At 42.0% G+C, this 15,000-nt stretch overlaps 1 pseudogene across 1 annotated transcript; it reads left to right on the forward strand.

Annotated features, from left to right (window-relative positions):
• Positions 1–1,478: 1,478 nt before the first annotated feature.
• LOC147304497 (uncharacterized) lies at positions 1,479–14,702 on the forward strand (annotated as a pseudogene). The gene is made up of 2 exons (XR_015127026.1): positions 1,479–2,153; positions 12,368–14,702. The product of XR_015127026.1 is annotated as an uncharacterized LOC147304497 (transcript).
• The last annotated feature ends 298 nt before the right edge of the window (positions 14,703–15,000 follow it).

Consider the following 15,000-nt stretch of genomic DNA (forward strand, 5'->3'; position numbering starts at 1 on the left):
GAGAAACGCATTGTCTTGGCGAAATAAAGCGTTTTTGAACAACTTCATATAAATCGCTGTAACTTTTGATAGAAGACTCAGACAAACATGTTTATGGCTTTATCTTATAGAACTCAATATCCCCGTGCTGGGCAAACAGGTTTTGCAGCCGTTTGAGCTAAGATTTTAAAATTATTCACATAATGAAAACCTATACTTTGTCTCAGGCGAGTTTCCCATTCAAATGCATGTAACAGTGAGAAACGCATTGTCTTGGCGAAATAAAGCGTTTTTGAACAACTTCATATAAATCGCTGTAACTTTTGATAGAAGACTCAGACAAACATGTTTATGGCTTTATCTTATAGAACTCAATATCCCCGTGCTGGGCAAACAGGTTTTGCAGCCGTTTGAGCTAAGATTTTAAAATTATTCACATAATGAAAACCTATACTTTTTCTCAGGCGAGTTTCCCATTCAAATGCATGTAACAGTGAGAAACGCATTGTCTTGGCGAAATAAAGCGTTTTTGAACAACTTCATATAAATCGCTGTAACTTTTGATAGAAGACTCAGACAAACATGTTTATGGCTTTATCTTATAGAACTCAATATCCCCGTGCTGGGCAAACAGGTTTTGCAGCCGTTTGAGCTAAGATTTTAAAATTATTCACATAATGAAAACCTATACTTTGTTTCGGGCGAGTTTCCCATTCAAATGCATGTAACAGTGAGAAACGCATTGTCTTGGCGAAATAAAGCGTTTTTGAACAACTTCATATAAATCGCTGTAACTTTTGATAGAAGACTCAGACAAACATGTTTATGGCTTTATCTTATAGAACTCAATATCCCCGTGCTGGGCAAACAGGTTTTGCAGCCGTTTGAGCTAAGATTTTAAAATTATTCACATAATGAAAACCTATACTTTTTCTCAGGCGAGTTTCCCATTCAAATGCATGTAACAGTGAGAAACGCATTGTCTTGGCGAAATAAAGCGTTTTTGAACAACTTCATATAAATCGCTGTAACTTTTGATAGAAGACTCAGACAAACATGTTTATGGCTTTATCTTATAGAACTCAATATCCCCGTGCTGGGCAAACAGGTTTTGCAGCCGTTTGAGCTAAGATTTTAAAATTATTCACATAATGAAAACCTATACTTTGTTTCGGGCGAGTTTCCCATTCAAATGCATGTAACAGTGAGAAACGCATTGTCTTGGCGAAATAAAGCGTTTTTGAACAACTTCATATAAATCGCTGTAACCTTTGATAGAAGACTCAGACAAACATGTTTATGGCTTTATCTTATAGAACTCAATATCCCCGTGCTGGGCAAACAGGTTTTGCAGCCGTTTGAGCTAAGATTTTAAAATTATTCACATAATGAAAACCTATACTTTGTCTCAGGCGAGTTTCCCATTCAAATGCATGTAACAGTGAGAAACGCATTGTCTTGGCGAAATAAAGCGTTTTTGAACAACTTCATATAATGTCAGAGTATTTTTGCTTTTAAAGATTTTATTATTCATATAATAATCAGCTAAGAGTGTTTATATTTCTGTTCTGTACTCAACCAGCTGCATATTTTAATTGCTGGCTCCCTACTTTATAACGGAAACTGCTTGCCTTCACATTATCAGTCTTTGCTTTCACATTGTCACTGTTTGCCTTCACACTAGCAGGAAACCGCCACCCACGAGTAAGAAACAACCTTGTAGAGAACACGAAGTTTTTTGATAAACCACACCTGTTTTCTTGACAAGATAAGGATGATATTTCCTTTTTTGTATGCTTCATGATGTGTATAAATAAAGCCAGACTGCACCAAGGAGGTGTGTGAGTCTCTCCCTGAGTCTCTCACCCGTGCACGTTTAAAACTGCTCTAAGTGTCTGAGTGATATTTCATTGCATCTGAGTACTTTGATAATAGAATATCTTTAACATTTAATTGGTCCTTCGAGCCGGATTGGACATTGATATTTTTTCAATGCTCCAATAGGAGACCTTCGTCAAGTCCTGACGTCGTGAGAAGCCCACGCTGTCGACTCCTCTCCAGGCAGAGGATAAAGTCCAGAGACGTGACGTTCGGGTTCTGGCCAGCGTTCTTATAAGAGGTCCACGACTTCAGGGGTTGATGAAGGAAACCAAAGCAACCACACAATAACTCAGGTGAATATTTAGCACTCACTCACATCTTGCGCAAAACGACTGAGGCAACCTGTGGTCTGTACATTAAATAGTTTCCCGTCAATGTATGACAGATTAATTAAGTAACATTCTCGTCTGAAAAAGGACTGGTAGAGGTTACAGCTCGCCTGAAAAAGGGCTCGGAGCAAGTTTAATGTCAAAATACGACAGGATAGTAACATTCTCGTCTGAAAAAGGACTCGTAGAGGTTACGAAGCAGCTCGCCTGAAAGAGGGCTTGGAGCAATGTAGAAAGACACAGTGTTGCCCAGAATAAAAAACTCATTACGCGTATAATCTGTTGTTTTACTGTTTTGTTGGTGGAGTAAGTTGATTTTACAGCACATTAAGGAGGCTGAACTACTCCACCGAATTGTTTACCGTTGGTTGCTCGAGTTCTGGTGGAACGGGAAAAGGTTGTGTTTCATCACATAAAATTGACACCGCTTTCAAGGCTAGCTTGAAAGTAGAAGGCCGTGTCAATAGCCTCTCCCATTCCTCGTGCCAGAGAAAGCACCACGGGTGTGTATGTGTGTGTAAACGCAAATATATTTATAAATAAATAAATAATAATAACAAGAGGAAAAAATAATAATGGGTAATAAATCAACAAAACTCACTGCTGACGAGCAGTGGCTAGAGAAAAAATGTCCAGGCGCCGGACTAATTAGCGCAAATAGATGGAGAAATCCAAAGAAACTAAACTGCCCTGCGTGGGAGGGACAATGTACTCCCTTTGCAGTGACTGCTTTAAAAGAGACCCTCCAAGCGGAACTAAACAATGAAAAAAGCTTTAAAAAGAAAGCCAAACGTCTCACAGAGTGGCAACATTTTAAAGCCTGGATGGCAGAAAATGATAAATGCACAAAGGTGCGAGAAGAGAAAAAGAAAAAGAAAAATGAACAAAGTAGTGAACTAAAAGATCCACAACACCCAAAACCACCTCCTCCATATGTGCCTGCCCCCGGCCCGTCTAATCAGCCAGTATCAAAAAACCCCTTCACTGACGCGCCAGGCCCATATGATTCAGCAAGACAGGCATTAAATTTAATGACAACAAATCACCATAAAGAAGACATAGGGAAAGACCCGTCAGGTAGGGATATGGGAGGACAGATTGACCCCCCAGGACCGTCAGGTCTGTTTCCAATGATAGCCACGCCCAACCCAAGATATGGCCAACTAACGGGTGGCGACAATAATGAAAGAGACAACAACCCTTTCCTATATGTTTTCAGAGCATGGTCCCAAACTGACAGATTTAATGTTTTAAAGGACGTTCCACTGTTAAATGAAGGTTTTGAGCCATGGAGGGAGGCAGTTGAGTTAATTAGAACACACTGGCACTTGAATGGCCATGAAATGCTCCAGGTAATTCAGGACTTATTAGGTCTAAAAATGGGAACAGTAAAGGGAGACTTCACGGGGTCAGATGACCAGGGTATAGCCCTGCTCCCCACCTCTGAGCCTCTAAGGGCTCAGTTGGCAGGATTATATGAAAGGATTAGAGTCCGTCTAGCCCCAAGAGCAGATTACGGCAAAATAGGCGAGATAAAGCAGAAGGAAGCTGAGACTGCCTCTGACTTCCTCGATCGCCTACGCCCAGTTTTCAGACAACATTCAGGTTTAAATTACCAGGAGGAGCCACAAACACCATTTCAGCAACAGCTAAAAAATGCATTTCTGAACGGCCTCCTCCCAAAAGTGAGGGCCCACGTAGAAAAACACTGGGTCACACAAAATACAGGAAGTCTGTCAGATGCACTGCAATATGCTGAACACGCAGTTAAAATACAGAAGCAAAAAGAAAAAGGAGGCGTCTTTACTGTAGATCCAGCAACAGGATTGGTGGCATTCTCTGGAGAATACAGAAGACATAAACCAGGCCCCTACAAAGGAAAAGGAAAGGCAGGAGGAGGGCGAAAAGGAGAGAGAAGACTGAAAAACACAAGCTGCTACAATTGCGGAAAGGAGGGGCATTTTGCTCGCGAGTGTAGACATAGAAAAAAGGATGACACTGAGGAAGAGGATGAAAGAAATAACAAATGACTAGGAAAAAGCACAGAAGCAGAGAGCAATGAAAACACGGACGTGTATAACATAGAGCAATTGCTTTTGGGCTCTGAACATAAACCAACTGTAATTATATACGTAAATGGGCAGCCAATGACGATGCTCTGCGACACTGGAGCATGTAAAACTGTACTGATTAAAAAACCACCAAAAGTGAAATTCTCTAATGATACTCTGATAGTTAAGTCAGCATCAGGACATGTCAGTACTAAATCACTGACTGAGCCTCTACTCTTATCTCATGAAGACAGCGGCCGCAGCTGTAAAAACCAGTGCATATATGACCCATCTTGCCCAGTTAATCTTCTAGGGAGAGATGCGCTAGAGAAACTGGAAATAGGAGTATTGCCAGGACCAGAGGGCATGTATGCAAAGCTAATGTTAAACGAGAAACAAAGTCCAGCAGATTATCAGATTAATGTGTGTCAAGGACTCGGACAGCCTCACTACTACTGGACATTAGACCTGCCCTCACTAGAGCCTTTACAACACATAGCAAATCGATATCTGCCAACTCATTCAACACGACAGGACTACACTCAGTATCACAACACATTGAGGTTCAAACAGAGTCCAGGTCCTAATCCTGTGTATGACCAAGAAGTACACAAGCTAGGACCACAAATGCTGACATTACAGTACCTATATGTCACCCAAAGTGGTAATGCAGTGTGCTCTGTGCTGCAGCCTGAGGCAGTACAACGAGTAAATAGGATGCCAAATCCACATGTGTCAGTAGCACACAATGACAGTACTGAGTGGAAAGATTTAGGCCGCATTCTCACCCAAGTTGAAAGAGACAGATATGAAAAAACTGAGGACACGCATGAAGGATGGCTACAAGGTTGCAGAACGGGATGCATGAGATACACATTAGGGTGGGTGATCACTACCCACCCAGCCACATACATGACTGACAGCACTGATTTGCATGTGCAGGAAGATAGTGAAAACTGACATATACTCTCATTAGAATTACACCCAGAACTACAAGAATTGCCCACAACACTATGGTCCACAGGATCGACAGATGTAGGATTAATTAAAGGAGCAGATCCTGTTGTAGTAAAAACTACTACAACCTACAGGCCAGTTAAACCACAATATCCCTTGACGGCAGAAGCAAAAGCAGGGATCAGGCCAGTAATTGCAGATATGGAAAAAGCAGGCATTTTAGTGAAAACAACTAAAGCAACCTGTAACACTCCAATCTTCCCAGTGAAAAAAGCAAACACAGGAAAATATCGCCTAGTGCATGACCTCAGAGCAATAAACGAAGTAACAGAACAAATCCCACCTGTGGTAGCAAATCCACACACAATCTTAAATCAAGTGACGCAAAAAGAACAATGGTTCTCAGTCATAGATCTGTCAAACGCGTTCTTCTCGGTGCCATTACACCCAGATTCACAAAATCTGTTTGGCTTCACCTTTGATAACGAAAAGTATACCTATACAAGACTGCCACAGGGTTTTCAGAACAGTCCCACCCTGTATGCAGAGGCATTAAAGAAATCTATGTCACTATGCACACTCCCTGCCACAGGGCAATTTCTTCTGTACGTTGATGACATTCTCGTCACGGGAGATACACGAGACAACTGCAGAAAAAACACCATGACTGTGTTGAAACATTTAGCACAGCAGGGCCATAAAGTATCACAGCACAAGTTACAGCTGTGGAGCCAAGAGGTCACATACCTTGGCCACAAACTCACGGGAGAGGGAAGAACACTGTTAGACAGCAGAAAACTAGCAGTACAGAATGCTCCAAAGCCTCTCACAAAACAACAAATGATGAGTTATTTAGGTCTCTGCAATTTTTGCAGATGCTGGATACCTGAATATGCTCTGCTAGCTCAACCTTTGCAAAACTTAATTTATGGAAAAAATCTAGCACTGAAAGATAAAATAGAATGGACACCAGAAGCAGAAAAAGCATTTAATGATCTAAAACTTGCACTGCAGACGCGCACAGTTTTGGCATTGCCAGACTATGAAAAACCTTTTTACTTGCATGTAGACGGAGGTGCAGGCTACATGAAGGCCGTTCTAACACAAGCCTTTGGGGAAAAGCAACGCCCTCTTGCATTTTATTCGTGTAAGCTAGATTCAGTGGCCTCAGGACTGCCCTCGTGCGTGCAGGCATGCGCAGCTGCAGCAGAGGCAGTTAAGAAATCAGCTGACATCGTCTTAGGACACACATTGATCGTCAAAGTTCCCCACGCTGTAACCTCCATCTTACTGCAGGCGAACTTGTCTTATCTCACACATGCAAGACAGCTCTCATACGTAGGCATCTTGTTATCACAGTCACACATTACAATCGAGAAGTGTGGTCAGCTAAATCCCAGCACACTTCTCCCCACATCAGAAGATGGTGAAAAACACTGCTGTATGGAAAAGCTAGATGAAGAAACAAAACCACGAGCCGATATATATAGCACACCACAGTCAACTTTCACTGACATTTTTGTAGATGGATCAGCTTCTAAAAATAGCTTAGGTCGCAACTGCGTTGGTTATGCAGTAACCACAGTAGACACAGTTCTGGAAGCAAGACCTTTGACTTCCTCTAACTCTGCACAAAGTGCAGAACTTACAGCTGTTGTGAGAGCATGTAAGCTGAATGAAGGAAAAAGCATAAACATACACACAGACAGTCAGTATGTCTTTGCAGCAGTACATCATTTCGCAAAGATTTGGCAGAACAGAGGCATGGTCACTTCTACTGGTAATCCAGTACAGCATGCACACCTTTTAAAAGAACTGCTAGAAGTGATAACACTGCCGAAAAAATTAGCATTGTGCAAATGTGCCGCACACCAAAAAGATAACTCAGAAATTACTAAAGGCAATAACTTTGCAGACCAAGCCGCAAAAAAGGCAGCACAACAACATATACAAACTTTAATATCTGAAACATCAACGTTAATACCACTTGATGTACTTAAAGATGAACAGAAAGCTGCATCCATCACAGAACAGAAAAAATGGTTAACACTTACACCCCCGGAGAGCAGTCATTTCGGGGTAGTACCTTAGACCCCCGCGGAGTCATCATTTTGCGTTTCTACCTTTAAAAGCCGGAGAGCAGTCAAATGCTGGAAGTGGAAGCTAAATTGGCTAGTCATTCATATGTATATTGGGTCGTTACCTAGGAATTCTGGAGGGAGGGGATTGGGGGAGAAATCAACACACATGAGTCTAGGTCCTTTGTTGCTGACATTTATTGATAAAAACAGTAGTTTCATTTCATGTTATTTCCTTTTTCATTTCAAGCAAGGAAGTGGATGTAGTTAGTAAGTAAGATATTTCAGACATTATTCTGACACAGAGGAGGAGATACTGGAATTATAATTAGTATCTATGCATGCATTTGTGATTTTGTTTGACCTTCCCATTGCTCACAATTTGAATTTGTTCACACTGCAGATGAGTGTCTCAGTCCCCAAACAAGCTCTCTTTTTCGGTGGAGAAGCAGTCTCCTCATCCGCAGTGAGTGTGGAGAAATCAACACACATGAGTCTAGGTCCTTTGTTGCTGACATTTATTGATAAAAACAGTAGTTTCATTTCATGTTATTTCCTTTTTCATTTCAAGCAAGGAAGTGGATGTAGTTAGTAAGTAAGATATTTCAGACATTATTCTGACACAGAGGAGGAGATACTGGAATTATAATTAGTATCTATGCATGCATTTGTGATTTTGTTTGACCTTCCCATTGCTTACAGTACAAAAAACCAACCATTTGTACACATATGTACTAATAATAATAAAAAGTGAGTGCAACACTGCAACCCGTCACCCCGTCGTTCAGTGGTCGTTGATCAGTGGTCCATTGTGGCACCATTCAGAGCACTGGTACAATAGTACCAGCAAGATATGGGAAGACATTGCAAATGTACTTGGATTTTAGGTTGCAAGCCACCCAAAACTTGATCCCAAACTTGTCAGGTTTACTTGCAAACACTTGGAGTGTTTCAGTATGCCATCTTAGGGAGAACTCAACACACATGTAGGTCCTTTGTTGCTGACATTTATTGATGAAAATAGAAAAAAAACCAACCGTTTGTACACATGTTTACAAATAATAACAAAAATTGAGTGAGTACATTACAACATTTTCAGCAATCACTCACAATCCTGGCACTGCCACGGTATCTGTCGCCTGCATTTACCACATGTGTACCTGTAGCAGTGAACACATCGCACAGTGGCCTGATTTTTTTTGCATCTGTGTTTGACCTGACACGTGGCCCTTTTTCCAGGGCTCGGTGTGGAGGGTTGTGTCCGAAGCAACTGTTCTTTTCTTTCCTTCTTCGCAGCTACATGAGAGTGAGCCAATTCGGTTGCAAGGGCTACCAGGAAGTCCACCCGTCTTTCCTTCGTCCCGGTGCATTCTTGATACAGCACATGTGCATTCAGTGCTGCCATGTCAATCATGTTATAAAACACGGCAACTGGCCAGCGCCGTGTTCCTTTGCGGACAGTGTACTCCCGAACCATCTGGTCCATCACATCCACGCCACACTTTGTCTTGTTGTAAAGGGTGACAGTGTTTGGCTTCCTTTTGGTAGTGTTTTCGGTCTGAACCACGCTGTGCATGCTGCTAAGAATATATACTGTCTTCTTCCGTTTGGCCGCATACGCCGTCAGCGTGGCAGCAGAGGTTGAAAACACCTAAGAAATAAGATAAATTGTTAATTCCATAGCCCTTTTACACACAATGAAACACATAAACATAGAACCACAAAAGACCTGCAACATACCTGAGTGGTGAATTCATTGCGATCTGTCTGTCTAGTGGATTGAGGAATTTCCCTGCGAATCTTGTTGACTGTGCCGAGGATGGTGGTTTTCCGTCTAAGAAGTTTTTGCGCAAGTGAAAGCGATGTGAAAAAATTGTCAGTGGTAACATTTCTGCCCTTGTCCAGGAATGGTTCCATCAGCCTCATAACTACATTTTCGGAAAGTCTCTCCCCAGTGGGACGATTGGGGTCCTTGCCAAGATATGGGAAGACATTGCAAATGTACTTGGATTTTAGGTCGCAAGCCACCCAAAACTTGATCCCAAACTTGTCCGGTTTACTGGCAATATACTGCAGGAAACTGCACCGAGTTTTTGATGGGAAAAGCTGTTCATTGATGGTGATATGTAGACCAGGGTTGTAGCACGTGATGCAGTTGGTGACAAATGATCCCCACACACTGGAAATTGCTGCGAACTTATCAGTCTTTGCTCGATCACAGCGGGTGGACTTGTCATCAAAGCGTAGGTGTTGCATGATGTCTTGGAAGCGGTTTCGTGCCATAGTTCCAATTATCTGTGGGTTTCCCAGGTTTGCTGACCAGCAGTCATTTACAGATGGAACCCTGTAAACCCCCCGCAAGATGACAATAGCAATAAATGCCATTAGTTCAGGGAGGTCCATGAACCAACAAACATGCTCCGTTTGCTGTGCATGTTGAATAGTCCATTCTTGAATGCTACGAAGCATGTCAAGAGTGATGAAACACAGGAAGCTCTGAAGGCGACTCAAGATACTTCTCCTGGCCTTAGCCGTTGGCTCTCCATCTGCAGCGTACGGTTCTATAGGGGTGAAAGGGAGACGGGTCCCCACATGTTCTTCACGCCACACTGTGCCATCTTTCGCTGTCTCAGTCCCCAAACAAGCTCTCTTTTTCGGTGGAGAAGCAGTCTCCTCATCTGCAGTGTGAACAAATTCAAATTGTGAGCAATGGGAAGGTCAAACAAAATCACAAATGCATGCATAGATACTAATTATAATTCCAGTATCTCCTCCTCTGTGTCAGAATAATGTCTGAAATATCTTACTTACTAACTACATCCACTTCCTTGCTTGAAATGAAAAAGGAAATAACATGAAATGAAACTAACCGGAAGACTGATCAGACAGCTCTGAGTCCGAATCCGGCTGAACTTCTAGGTCTTCTCCATCCGAGTCACAAGGGTCGACTTCCGCCAGGATCATTTCCAACGCCTGCTGGGTGGTGAGTCTTCTCTGCATTTTCTTTCCTTGGAGAGGAGGTCCGTACACCACAGGATTCTTCAGGGCAATGAAGGGTTAGGCTAAGTGCAGTGAGATTGTATCATATATATACCCTTGATCACAATTGATCAGTGGGGTCAGGTCACACTGATCAGCGGGGTCACACCCCCGTCGTTCAGTGGTCGTTGATCAGTGGTGCCACAATGGACCACAGAACGACGGGGTGACGGGTTTCCTGCAGTATATTGCAAGTAAACCTGACAAGTTTGGGATCAAGTTTTGGGTGGCTTGCAACCTAAAATCCAAGTACATTTGCAATGTCTTCCCATATCTTGCTGGTACTATTGTACCAGTGCTCTGAATGGTGCCACAATGGACCACTGATCAACGACCACTGAACGACGGGGTGATGGGTTGCAGTGTTGCACTCACTTTTTATTATTATTAGTACATATGTGTACAAATGGTTGGTTTTTTGTACTGTAAGCAATGGGAAGGTCAAACAAAATCACAAATGCATGCATAGATACTAATTATAATTCCAGTATCTCCTCCTCTGTGTCAGAATAATGTCTGAAATATCTTACTTACTAACTACATCCACTTCCTTGCTTGAAATGAAAAAGGAAATAACATGAAATGAAACTACTGTTTTTATCAATAAATGTCAGCAACAAAGGACCTAGACTCATGTGTGTTGATTTCTCCACACTCACTGCGGATGAGGAGACTGCTTCTCCACCGAAAAAGAGAGCTTGTTTGGGGACTGAGACACTCATCTGCAGTGTGAACAAATTCAAATTGTGAGCAATGGGAAGGTCAAACAAAATCACAAATGCATGCATAGATACTAATTATAATTCCAGTATCTCCTCCTCTGTGTCAGAATAATGTCTGAAATATCTTACTTACTAACTACATCCACTTCCTTGCTTGAAATGAAAAAGGAAATAACATGAAATGAAACTACTGTTTTTATCAATAAATGTCAGCAACAAAGGACCTAGACTCATGTGTGTTGATTTCTCCCCCAATCCCCTCCCTCCAGAATTCCTAGGTAACGACCCAATATACATATGAATGACTAGCCAATTTAGCTTCCACTTCCAGCATTTGACTGCTCTCCGGCTTTTAAAGGTAGAAACGCAAAATGATGACTCCGCGGGGGTCTCAGGTAGAAGCCTTCTTGACTTGACTGCTCTCCGGCTTTTAAAGGTAGAACGGTAGAAGCTGGGAATTCCAGTGTTAAGGTGTGGAGCACAGCTAGAAAATGACCTAATGACCTGTAATGGCAAACCAATACTGCCAAAATCTCTACACAAGACAGCAGCATTAGTGACACATGGCTTAACGCATTTGTCAACGGGTGGAATGATGAATGTCCTCTCTAAACACTTCTACACTCAAAATTTTGAAAATTCAGCAAAGGAATTCATCAGAACATGCATGATTTGCCAAAGACATAATGTACAGGGGAACCTCCGACCACAAAGAGGTCATTTCCCCACACCACCTCACCCTTTCCATACAATCCACATGGATTTTATTGAACTTAACGAATGCCAAGCATCAAGATATGCTCTAGTAATTATAGATGTATTTTCAAAATGGCCAGAAATCTATCCAGTAAAAAGAGCAGATGCAATATCAGTGGCAAAGTGTTTATGCAATCACTTCATCCCCACATATGGCATTCCCAGTCTGATAAGGTCAGACAATGGAACACATTTTGTTAATGACATCATCAGCAAAGTCTCTGAAGCTCTAGGATTTAGCATCAAACATCACTGTGCATATCACCCACAAAGCGCAGGATTAGTGGAAAGAACTAACGGCACAATAAAACAGAGATTAAGAAAATGCATGGAAGAAACAGGAAGACCATGGCCTGAATGTCTAGGCCTAGTAAAGATGTGGATGAGAATAACACAAGGTTCTCAGAAACTTACACCTTTTGAAATCATCCACGGGAGAGCGTTTCCATTGCCAATTACCAGTGAACCTATTAATAAATCAATAAGGGAAACTACCCTAGCAGAATGGATGACTAAACTGTTTGAAAATAAAGAGATTGTGTTAAACAACCAACTGCCGAGTGATTTCTCTCCAGTGTCTTGCAGGTTACAACCAGGTGATTGGATCCTGATCAAAGTACTCCAGAGAAAGAATTGGAGTTCACCAAGGTGGGAGGGCCCATACCAAGTCCTACTTACCACACCCACCGCCTGCAAAATAGCAGAAAGACCATCTTGGATCCACCACAGCCACTGTAAAAAAGTGAGTGACAATCCAGACGCTTAGACGCCGGCTCCCCTGGCTTCTAGGTGATCTATTGGTGAAGGGAAGGGCTGATTGGGTATATCCCGCCCTTTTTTACTTCTCGCCAATAGTCTACTCACCAGAAGTCTAGGTGTGCCTGGTCATCATGAAGACACTTGTCCTCCTAGTGGCCAGCATTGCGCTCCTAGTGAGCCTACTAACACTCACCCAGATGAGAGGAAATAAACAACACCACCTGCAAAAAAGATGGACACATGATAATTCGCATCTACGTGACCTGAACCAAGACCATAACCACCCATGGATGAACAACGCGTGGTATAGATATGTGTATGATAGAACACGCACCGACAACAGCACGGAATGCTATGTATGTTCACATATGCCAACAACAGCCGTACACGCAACAATATATGGAAAGGCACCTGAACTTGACGAAGCGATGTGTGTGTTCAACAAAGCAACAACTGGCAATTGCACACGCAGAGATTTGATGGCAACAGGACTGACCCTAAAAGGTCAAAGCACAAAGAAAGAAGACCTAATTCCATGGTGTAGTGACACAGACGTCAAACGTGTCACGAAACCACTTTCACAACGACGTATCCTAATTGAACAGACAACCCCTTGTGCCTACAATCTGACGAACTGGAACTACACCTGCAACGAAAAACATTGGGTAAACGTCAAAGCCAACAACACAAAAAACAAATCATTCGCCATAGTTTTGCCGCCGGACATACAGCACCCAATGTGTTTCAACTTCTCCGATGGAAACAGGAAACTTGGACGAAACCGCAACTGCACACAGACACTTGACCTGACCCAATCCAAAGGAATACACACCTTCAAAAATTGAACTTTCTGGGTCCAGGGAGCCGCTTGGGCCTGCGGGCCTAAAACCTACTTCATGCTCCCACCGAACTCCACCGGTCTGTGTGCACCAGTACTAATTTCAGACCACACCTTCAAGATCACAGCAGAGACACACACGTCAAGAGCAAAACGTGAAGTTGCTGAAGTCACTGAAGTAATGCCACATGACTCAATCTATGGATCAGATGTGCCCAAAAACTTCAAACTATGGACTGATGGTCAGAAAGTCCTCCACTCCTTGTTCCCTTGGGTAGGAGTTGGGAAAAACATGCTGAGGATCGAGACACTTGACTATCGATCTGGACTGTTCCTAAATGCTTCAATGAAAATCAACAAAGCGCAAAATGAAGAACTCGACGCAATACGCATTGTAGTGATGCAACACAGAGTCGCACTAGACATGATTCTAGCTGAAAAAGGAGGTTTGTGTGTATTGTTTGACACTACATGTTGTACATACATCCCAGACAACATACACTCACAAAACATGACCGACGCTTTGAACACCTTGAGAAAGATTAAAGATGCTGAACAACAAGACTATGTCACAAGCACTGATGATTGGTTGACATGGTTACTAGGTGGTTCATGGAAGTCCCTTCTGATTAAAGGACTTGTTGGAATAGCATGTTTGCTTTTACTGTTATGTGTTTTCACAACATGTGTAGTACCCTGTCTGAAGAAAATGGTATCAAACATGGTGACAACTTCTATCAATGCTTATGTGATGATGTCTCAAATGGAAGAAATTTTGAAAGATGATCCATACAGTAATGTTTAGTTTAATTGAACACAGGACTGTTTTATGACGTTCAAACCGAAAATGTTTAGACAAGAGGTTATGAACTGACAAAAATAACAGTACTGTCATGTAAGAAATCTAAACAACAGGAGGGAATGTCAGAGTATTTTTGCTTTTAAAGATTTTATTATTCATATAATAATCAGCTAAGAGTGTTTATATTTCTGTTCTGTACTCAACCAGCTGCATATTTTAATTGCTGGCTCCCTACTTTATAACGGAAACTGCTTGCCTTCACATTATCAGTCTTTGCTTTCACATTGTCACTGTTTGCCTTCACACTAGCAGGAAACCGCCACCCACGAGTAAGAAACAACCTTGTAGAGAACACGAAGTTTTTTGATAAACCACACCTGTTTTCTTGACAAGATAAGGATGATATTTCCTTTTTTGTATGCTTCATGATGTGTATAAATAAAGCCAGACTGCACCAAGGAGGTGTGTGAGTCTCTCCCTGAGTCTCTCACCCGTGCACGTTTAAAACTGCTCTAAGTGTCTGAGTGATATTTCATTGCATCTGAGTACTTTGATAATAGAATATCTTTAACATATAAATCGCTGTAACTTTTGATAGAAGACTCAGACAAACATGTTTATGGCTTTATCTTATAGAACTCAATATCCCCGTGCTGGGCAAACAGGTTTTGCAGCCGTTTGAGCTAAGATTTTAAAATTATTCACATAATGAAAACCTATACTTTGTCTCAGGCGAGTTTCCCATTCAAATGCATGTAACAGTGAGAAACGCATTGTCTTGGCGAAATAAAGCGTTTTTGAACAACTTC

The sequence above is a fragment of the Aulonocara sp. 'chitande type north' Nkhata Bay genome, linkage group LG22 (assembly GCF_057382095.1).
Source record: "Aulonocara sp. 'chitande type north' Nkhata Bay isolate Kocher_YH1m ecotype deep benthic linkage group LG22, A_spYH_male_GT1.1, whole genome shotgun sequence".
Classification (NCBI taxonomy): Eukaryota; Metazoa; Chordata; class Actinopteri; order Cichliformes; family Cichlidae; genus Aulonocara; species Aulonocara sp. 'chitande type north' Nkhata Bay.